Genomic DNA, 9,635 nt, shown 5'->3' with positions numbered 1-9,635 from the left:
GCCTTACAGATCACGATATAGACATAAGGTCATAAGGTCATTGACATAGGTACGTAATGCGAGCAACTTTTGATAGTGCATGTGCATTCCTTTGTGATTGCACGGCCCTCTGGATTCCATTACCTCAGTGTTTTCTAATCTAGTACAAGCCAGTTTTTCAAGCGTTTTTATACATTCTACCATCGAACCTATAATACAATACACCAGGAAGAAAATCCATAGTTCATGCAGGACATGCTTGTTCACAGAAGAAAAAAAGAGAATATACTTGTCTATGACAATATCTTCTGGCCTATTCGATCAATTTAAACTTAGGTGTACATTCAAACTGATCTTAGTTTTAGACTATTAGTTTCTTGACAGCACATTTGAGCCAAATACTTCCCTCACCTTTTTTGAATTTTTGGAATGCTGAAGACCTTCAGCAGCACGTTAAGAAGGCTATTCATGTTCCATTCAAATAAGTGGACATTTGAGAAATCTACTCAATTATATTGCTTGATTGTGTTCTTGAAGATCTGCAGGTTTATTTCACTCAACCGCATATTCTTTTCAAATCAGTAATGTCTCTGATTCTCCGGGTATCACAGAATCATTAAATTCCAGGCCATTGCATCTGCATAGAAAGAATCATCCTCTCTTCAATGTCCCCCACCTACGTACCCACATCCTTTGTCCATTGCTTTCAAATGGTGGTCCCCTAAACCATGCAACAGCAGTTAATGGAAGCAGGCATTGTATATTGATATCTTAAGTGAACATATTATAATCATTTGCACTTCCATCAAATCTAATCTCGAGCATAATTTCTTCACAAGACTAGCTAAGTTATCCCAAAGATAACCTTTCATCTTAATTCGCTTAACCCTGATCGTCTTCTGGTAAATATGATCTGTATCCTGATAAAGACCCCATATCCTTCTGGAAGTTGGTGAGAACACAGCATTCCAGTTGGAAGGACCAGTTTATAAACCCAGGCTAACGCCTCAAATGGACTCAGCGACATAATTAAATACCTCTGATTCAAATAATCCCAAAATGTTGGGATCTGCAACATTTTAGTGCCATTAGGTTTTCCATTGCTGTCGTCTGACAGATGTAAATTTATTTCATCAATACCGCTATCCATAAATAACATGCTTTTGGTATCAGTTGTGCTGACCTCCTCCTCAACCGTTAATACACAGATGGGATGCAAAATTTTGGTGTATACCCTAGTTTCATATAACATATTTTGAGGGCTATCCCTGCTTTTCACCATATTTTATTTTCATATAAATGGAGCTGATTTTACATCGACTTTAATGCCCATGTCTGCCGTCTTCTTGTGTGTGTGTGTTGTTTTTTAGCATTGCAAGACATGCAAATTGTTTTTTTTTCAGTCAACAATATTGAATGGACAAAATGTTTTCGATTCAATGAATGAAGTTTCTTTTCTTTTACTTAAAAGTTCCATGCATCAAAGCTGAAGAAAACATTTTCAACAGTTCCTCAAACATGTCGATGCTCGTACACTGCAGACTTGCCCCGAACTACTACAACACTGTAGAAATCACGGGTGAAATACAACCAGTGCAATAAATACAAAAGTTTGAAAATCAAATGAAACAAAAACAAAGCCTGCAGAGTTAATGATATTCCAGCTGAGGCACTCAAATTTATTGGTGATATTTCAGCTCAACACTGTCCACATGACCTGTCCTACCTGCCAATCTGTCTTCCCACCTATCCGCTCCACCCTCCCTTCTAACCTATCAACTTCATCCCCACCTCCATCCGCCCATTGTACTCTTTGCTAACTTCCCCCACCCTCCTCTCTGACCTATCACCTCAATCCCCATGCCCATTCACCTATTGTACTCTTTGCTACATTCTGCCCAGCCCCCAACCCCCACCCCACCCCCATTTATCTCTCTACCCTGGAGCCTCCCTGCCTCCATTTCTGATGAAGGGCTTTTACCCGAAACGACGATTTTCCTGCTCCTCAGACGCTGCCTGACCTGCTGTGATTTTCCAGCACCACTCTAATCTAAACTCTGGTTTCCAGCATCTGCAGTCCTCACTTTTGTCTACTCAAATTTAATTCTGATATCAAGTCTGCATACCATAACCATATGATGTTCGGAGGACAAATGGCTCCTTTCCACCTGAATTTAGTAATTTGTCTATTGTAATTTTCAACAGCAAAGAAGATAAATCGTGTTATAGAAAGCATCGAGGCATTTCCATTTTTCAAATAGTAGAAAATATCCTGACCCGCATTTTCTTAAAGCACCCACATTCTTTGCATTAATAAATCCCTGCAATCCCTCATAAGTTTGTGTAATTCTTTATCTAAAAGTTAATTTGAAACAAATGTTATCAATTATCTTAAAAAAAGCTGCCTGTTTCACTGGAGAACTTTGGGGAATTAAGTCAATTGTTCATTCCTGGTCGGACCTGCACGTGAATCCATATAATCAGCAATATCTTTGATTCTTTACTGCGCTCTGCAATAGCAGACACAGTCAACTAATATTAGCAAAATACGAGACTGATATAAGGTTAAAAAATGAATGGAACACGCAAATCAACTGAAGCAATTGTAATACAATGGCACACACAGTCCGCCAAACCTGTGAAGTCCTCTTTACGAGCATTTATGTCAAATTTGTCACAGCTGGTTCACAGGTGACTCAAGGAAGTACCCAAAATAATCATTCTCATGGTGTCATACGGTGGAGACAATGCTATTAAGGTAATCAGATAAATTCAATTCAGTTGGTTATCCATGTTCGTTATGAATGGGATATTTAAGAAGAGTGATGCATTTATTTTGTCAATTTTTCTTTCAATAATGTCTTGTTATACTCTACCCGATCTTTCAACAGTTGTTTTGAAACTTACATTTGCTGACTGAAGAACTGGTGTTGGTGAGCGAACCGAAATGCAATGTGTTAGAACATGTTACGCCCATCCTTGTAAGAATTGAGAGAAGGTTTGCACTGTCAGAGCGTCAGCAGAAAGAGCAGTACAGGGGTGGTACACTGTTAGTGGGGAAGGTCTGAAAGAATAATGTACTGTCCTGGAGTTAGGGCTGAAAAAAAACTGAGCAATATCAGAGAGTGAATATTTATGCATTGGTGCACTATTGTTGCAGTAAGAATGAGGCAGCAGCAATGAACTGCTGTATAAACTGAGTTGAGAGAAATTTCTGCCCTGTTGGTAGGGCAACGCAATAGTGAGCTACACTGTTGGGGATAATTATTTTAGATGAGATAGTAAAATGAGGATTTTGTTGAGCTCCTATGATGAGGCAAAAGTTTTGATGCCATTGTGTCAATGAAGATCTGGCTATTTATTTTTCTTCTTGGGCATGGTCAAATTTACAGGATTAGATACTCGACCATTACCACTTTTTTGTGTGTGGGGGGGAGCGAGCTCTGCACAAACACGCTGCTTACTTTTCTTTTACAAAGGATGTGTCATTTAAAATATGTTAATTGGATCTGGAGCACTTTTGATACGTCCAGTAGCCCATGACAAATATTCTAACTATCCATTTTATTTTACTGGATGTGGCAAGGTAATCATTTCTTACCCTACCCTAAATGTCCTTGAAGGAAATCACTTGCAATGAAATTTCAGAAGGTTTTTAGATGTTAAACACAGCACAGTAGATCGCACTCGAAAGAAGGACTTCAGATTTCCTTCTTTAAAATATATTCGTGAACCAAATACCTTTTATAATGAACAAAGACAATTTCATAGATATCATCGTGAGATCAACATTTGAATGATTTGATTTTCCACGATTTACCATGGTGAAGTTTTAATGCAAATTCCATGATTGCCAGTATAGTCCATTACCAGTACGCCATTAATTTGTTGATTAGACGCCCGATCAATGATATGGTAGAATCATCTCACAAGCGAGCAACTCAGAGAAACACAGACCTTTGTCGTTAGCCATTGCACTCGAATAGTTTGCTGAACTGAACTGAAATCAAGACTTCGAAAGGGAACGGCCACAGAGGACTACTGAGCTGCCTGACTCTCCTCCCACCGTCCCTGGAGTCTTAGTTTGCGGAGTTACCACCTCACTGAAGGCACTATCCAACATACTTTTAGAACTCAGCGATGCTCCTCAATGTCCCCAAACACTACCCCAACTCTGAATCTCGGTCTTCGAGGACCTGCAACTGAAAATACGGTCTGTATAATTTTCGACACCCAGCTATTGAACTATGCCCAATTGCCATATGGAGTATACAGAGCATACTAGTGTATGGACCTCACTTTCCATGATTTATCCCTTTATTTGTCCTGGAAATCAAACAATATCAATTACTCTCGGGTCCTTCCTCTTCAGATCTCTATACTACTGCTCTGACAAACTAAATTCAAAATAAATACTTCATAACCTGCAAGCAATGAAACAGTAAAAAATACTCACCCGACCTTACTTTCTCAATTATTTGCTTCCCCTTGCAGGGTATCATTTTTTGACATATTTTTAAGACCACATCAATGTGAGCAGCACAGCAGAAAACTGCCCCGAGACTCCTTCACTGCCATAGTCACCATGGGAAACTGTTTTCAGACTGTTTTGCTGTGATGCCTCAGTGCGGAGAGTGGTTTCCACACTGCTTCAATGCCATGCTGACTGCACGACGCATTTCTCACACTGTTTCCCTGCCATGCTGAGGTCCGACACTTTTCCAGTACTGCTTCACTGCCATTCTGACTACACCAGTTCATGATTATTTGGCAGAATCTGTCACAATTTCCATTCTGACAAGTTGCCTCTGATCAGGAAAATTGACATTGTGTATTTTGCCATGAAGAAAACACGACGAATATTATCTAAAAGCGGAGAAGTTGCAACCGACTTCTGATGTATTATTGTCATTTGGGTATCTCGTGTTTGAATCGCCAATGTTACTCTGCAGGTCCAAAAACGAATTGGGGAAGCTACCAAAGTTGCAATTGACGATGACGTGAATGGGATGTAAAATTGGGAGATTAACCTTCCGCTCTGCAAAGTATTGGCGTAATATCTGTCTTCAAACTTTCTCAAAAAGGTAGAGCACACCTAAACTTTGCGAGTTGTTTTAAGCAGGTATGCAGTGGATATTCCAGGAAAGAATCAGTTGGTCAAACCACTTACTTTTAATCAAAAGACAATTTATCTAAAAGATTACTAAATGAAACACAACAATGAATACAGAACAACCTTACCTATCCGAAAACCCAACAGATCATCTCAATTTAATGATGCTGTTCCAAATACTTTAAACAATCCCCATAAACACCTCTTGACACAAAAGGTAAAATCATACTCTGGTTCTTACACCAAAGAAGTCAGAGAGAACGTGCACCAGCCTGGGCCTCTGATCAGCAGTTTTTTTTCCACACCGTGAAAACTAAACCAAACCAGAGATATTCTGAGCTGGGAGAACTGGCCATTCCCCTTTCATTGTACAAGTATTTCGTTTTAAAAAATAAAAGCATCTGCCTGAGGCAGTGTGTGTTAATTATTATCAGACTTTTCGGAGTCAGTGTCATTCACGACATCACTGAAAAAAAGGGTAAAGACTGCGTAACCTTGTTAAAGGAGCAGCTTTGTCATACTGCATCTGAAGTATGGTGTACAGCATTGCTTATGAATGAATGAGTCAAACGTTAAGGAGGCAGCTCTTAGAAGGATCATTGGACCAATGCGTCCCAAAGGGGAAGGCAGTACCATTGCATCCTGTAGCACTCGAGCTCCCTCCACCCCTGCCTAAAGTATAAAAAACAGATTTTTAAAATTATTTTCAGTTTTGAAGAAAAATATTTCAGGCTCAAAACGTCTCGGTTTCAAACTCCACAAACATTACCAGAACTGTTCAGCGTTTACATAATTTCTTGTTTTCATTTTCATTAAAGTCCTGAAACTTCTTAACAGGATTGATGCACAGACAATGTTTTATGTAAAACTCCTTAGCTAAAGATCTTTGTTGAAAAATTAGGGATCACTCATTCAATACAGACATGAAGTGATTTTAGTTCTCTCTTAGAGCGACATGGGTTTTTGGAACTCATCTTCTGATGAGGCGTTAGGAGCAGAAAACTTGAATACTTTGTATTTTCAAAATGCATAAATTATAGTTAAGGAAAAATGTAAACGTTTATCAAGGAATTTATAAACTTGACTTTACAGAAGGATCAGCCATGAAGTTATTGAATGGCAGAGCAATTTTGCCTGGAGCAATGGCTTCCTCCTCCTCCTAAATCATATTTTCGCAATTTTTCTGTCTTCAGACATGCACCAGAGAATACCAGTCAGCCATTGTGGTCTTTCTAACAATCACTTTATAAATGTGCTCTGATATTGTATAATTGTACCAAAAGGAATTGTGTCTTGATGGTAATTAAATGTTGAATTTTCAACATCTCAATCAAACATTGCAATCACTGTCTCTTCCAAAGTGAAAAATCCCAATTCATCTAATCTTGCCTGTATTCACCACCTTTCTTTTGGTTCTGTCAGTACCCTCATATATATGCCGTGCATCTACCTTACTGACATGACATACTTCCTGTAAGGAGATGATCAAAATGGGAAATGCTACACAAATTGCTGCAGAACTAGTGAGATATACAATTCTAGATTCATCTTCCTGCACTTTTAATTTATACCTCGGATGACAAAAGTGCAAAGTGGACATATGTATGTTTCAATGCCTCTTCAACATTGATTGCCACGTTCAGATGGGGATGGGTGGGGGAGACCAGGACCATGTGTTTAATCAATTAAATTAGTAATCCAGATTCCAGTTAAATTCTTTTGAGTTGGCACACATATACCATAAGAAGTAAAGGTGAAAATGAACTTTATAAATAGACTTTAAAATTAACCTCAACATGCTGATAAAAAAGTTCATCAAATGTTGTTAAATGTCAGTTTTCCAGTCATAGAGTCATAGAGATGTACAGCATGGAAATGGTCCAACCCGTCCATGCCGACCAGATATCCCAACCCAATCTAGTCCCACCTGCCAGCACCTGGCTCATATCCCTCCAAACCCTTCCTATTCATATACCCATCCAAATGTCTCTTAGATGTTGCAATTGTACCATCCTCCACCACATCCTCTGACAGCTCATTCCATACACGTACCACCCCCTGCGTGAAAACGTTGCCCCTTAGGTTTCTGAATATCTCTCTTATATTAATGTACAACTCATTAATACGTTCAACTAAAAGTGAGGTCCAAGTAGTGAACTCTGTCGAATCACATATACAAGATGATACCATATCAAAGCCAAATCCTTCCTGGAAAAGATATTAAAACTTATAAGAGCACCTTTTAAAAGCCTTCCCTCGTAAAATTCGATTTGCAAATGCTTTTTTGTTCCTGCCACACATCTACACTTTGGTTCCTAATACTTTGCTTCTCTTCTCTGCATTTATGTCGTCTTAGTGCTAAATACACATCAGAGTGAAGTAATGGCAGCAGAGGCAAATCAATATTTCAGCAATTTAATAGACTTGTCTGGTACTGGGGAAGGATGTTCTTGCAAAACCTTTGCAGTGCACTGCATTGTGATTAGGACAGGATCATGAAGTTCGTTGACCATTATTGGAAGCATTCTGATCATAGTTTTTCTCAAAGTAAACAAACAAATACAACTGCTTTAATTTTAAAGTAACCTGCACTGAATTGCTCATTGCTGTGTTCTCTGTGAATCTACACACCATTTACATTCTAAATGAATACTGGCGTCTGGGTCCAGTGGTATGTTATTTATGGCTTGCTGTAGATTATGTTGTCAGTAACACCTCTGCCATGAGATTTGTTATCAAGCGTTTTGTCCACTACTTCTGCGTGAAAATTCTTTTATGTACCCAGTGAAGAAAGCAACTTAGATGGCAGAGTTGACGATTGTAGCTGCTTAGGTACAGTCTTTATCCCTCTGGGCTCCTACCATTCCTTTCCGGCAGTACACTGTTCGGGAGCAGATTGTCAAAGACGGTCAGTATTATGTGCAGTCCCTCTTAAATCCAGCTGTCACTTCTGGTACTGCTATAGTTGCCTTCTATACCTCGGTTATAACAACGATAATTTTATATCTCTCATTTCTCATGCCAGCAAGTGAATCTGATTCATGTAAGACCATCGTTTCCCCCAGTCTAGTAAACGGTAAAGTAATGAAACCAAATTATAACAAAGCAGCAATTGCTGTTGATGAGTTGCCACATATCAAAACAAAACCTGGCATGATAAGAAGTGGACCATTAGGTGGTAGTAGGGTTCAAGGAGAGGAAGAGGTAATATCCAGAGAGACAATTCTCCATAATCTGGCCCCTTCAGTTGCAAGCAGTGAAGGAGCTACACAAATCAGCACGAATGACTAAACTGCACTGCACTTCATGATAGACAATGCGACACTCTCTTCAATAAATATTTTGAGAAAATATCAAAATAGTGACACCTGTAGCATCAATGGACGAAAAGCATCACATATTGTGTGCAGTTTTGGTCTCCATACTATAGGAAGGATGTGGAGGCACTGGAACGGGTGCAGAGGAGGTTTACCAGGATGTTGCCTGGTATGGTACGAAGATCGTATGAGAAAAGGCTGAGGCACTTGGGGTTGTTTTCATTGGAGAAAAGAAGGTTTAGGGGTGACTTGATAGAGGTGTACAAGATGATTAGGGGTTTAGATAGGGTTGACAGTGAGAATCATTTTCCACGTATGGAGTCAGCTCTTACAAGGGGGCATAGCTTTAAATTAAGGTGTGGTAGGTATAGGACAGATGTTAGAGGTAGGTTCTTTACTCAGCGAGTCGTGAGTTCATGGAATGCCCTGCTAATAGCAGTCGTGGACTCTCCCTCATTATGGGCATTTAAGCGGGCATTGGATAGACATATGGAGGATAGTGGGCTAGTGTAGGTTAGGTGGGCTTGGATCGGCGCAACATCGAGGGCCGAAGGGCCTGTATTGCGCTGTATTCTTCTATGTTCTATGTTCTATGTTCTATATCAACACCAAGAATGGGAATGACAGAAAGAGCAGGGTAATAGATGACATTATCAATGTGAACAGAACACATGCCAACAGGAGAATGGGTGCGATGCTATTAGACAAGCAGATGACTGGGGTCAGCCTGGCTACTCTGCGGCATTTCATAATTACATGAACTCCATACAATGTCATGGTTCTCATGCTTACTTCCAGCTTAATCTGTGTCTCCAGTACAATTTTGAATATTGGATACAGGTTCTGTTAAATGAGTAGCATCCTGAACTCTACCTGCCAGGCATTGTGCAATATGACCTTCAAGAAAACATTTAAGCACCGTCACTTATGTCAGTGCAATAGCACAAGTGCGACAAAACAAGACAGCGATAACAGTAACAATGGAATGAATAGTTCAATAAATTCCATCCAACAATGCAAATAAACTACAAGCTCGTTTGGCCAGATCATGAGTCAAGTAGAAAGATTTATATGCAATATTGTAAGCACATTTTAACTATACGCATCGAAATGGCAATATTTGTTGCAAATAAAGTTTATTTTGCACATCAGAAAGTATGTATGAGTACAGTGGAATGCATTTCCCCAATATTGTATGCACGATAGCATGAGGTGTGGCTTGGAAA

This window comes from Chiloscyllium plagiosum, unplaced genomic scaffold (assembly GCF_037043375.1).
Source record: "Chiloscyllium plagiosum isolate Xiang-an unplaced genomic scaffold, Cpla_swu_hap1 HiC_scaffold_35, whole genome shotgun sequence".
NCBI classification, from domain to species: Eukaryota; Metazoa; Chordata; class Chondrichthyes; order Orectolobiformes; family Hemiscylliidae; genus Chiloscyllium; species Chiloscyllium plagiosum.
Note: the sequence above shows the minus strand (reverse complement) of the source record.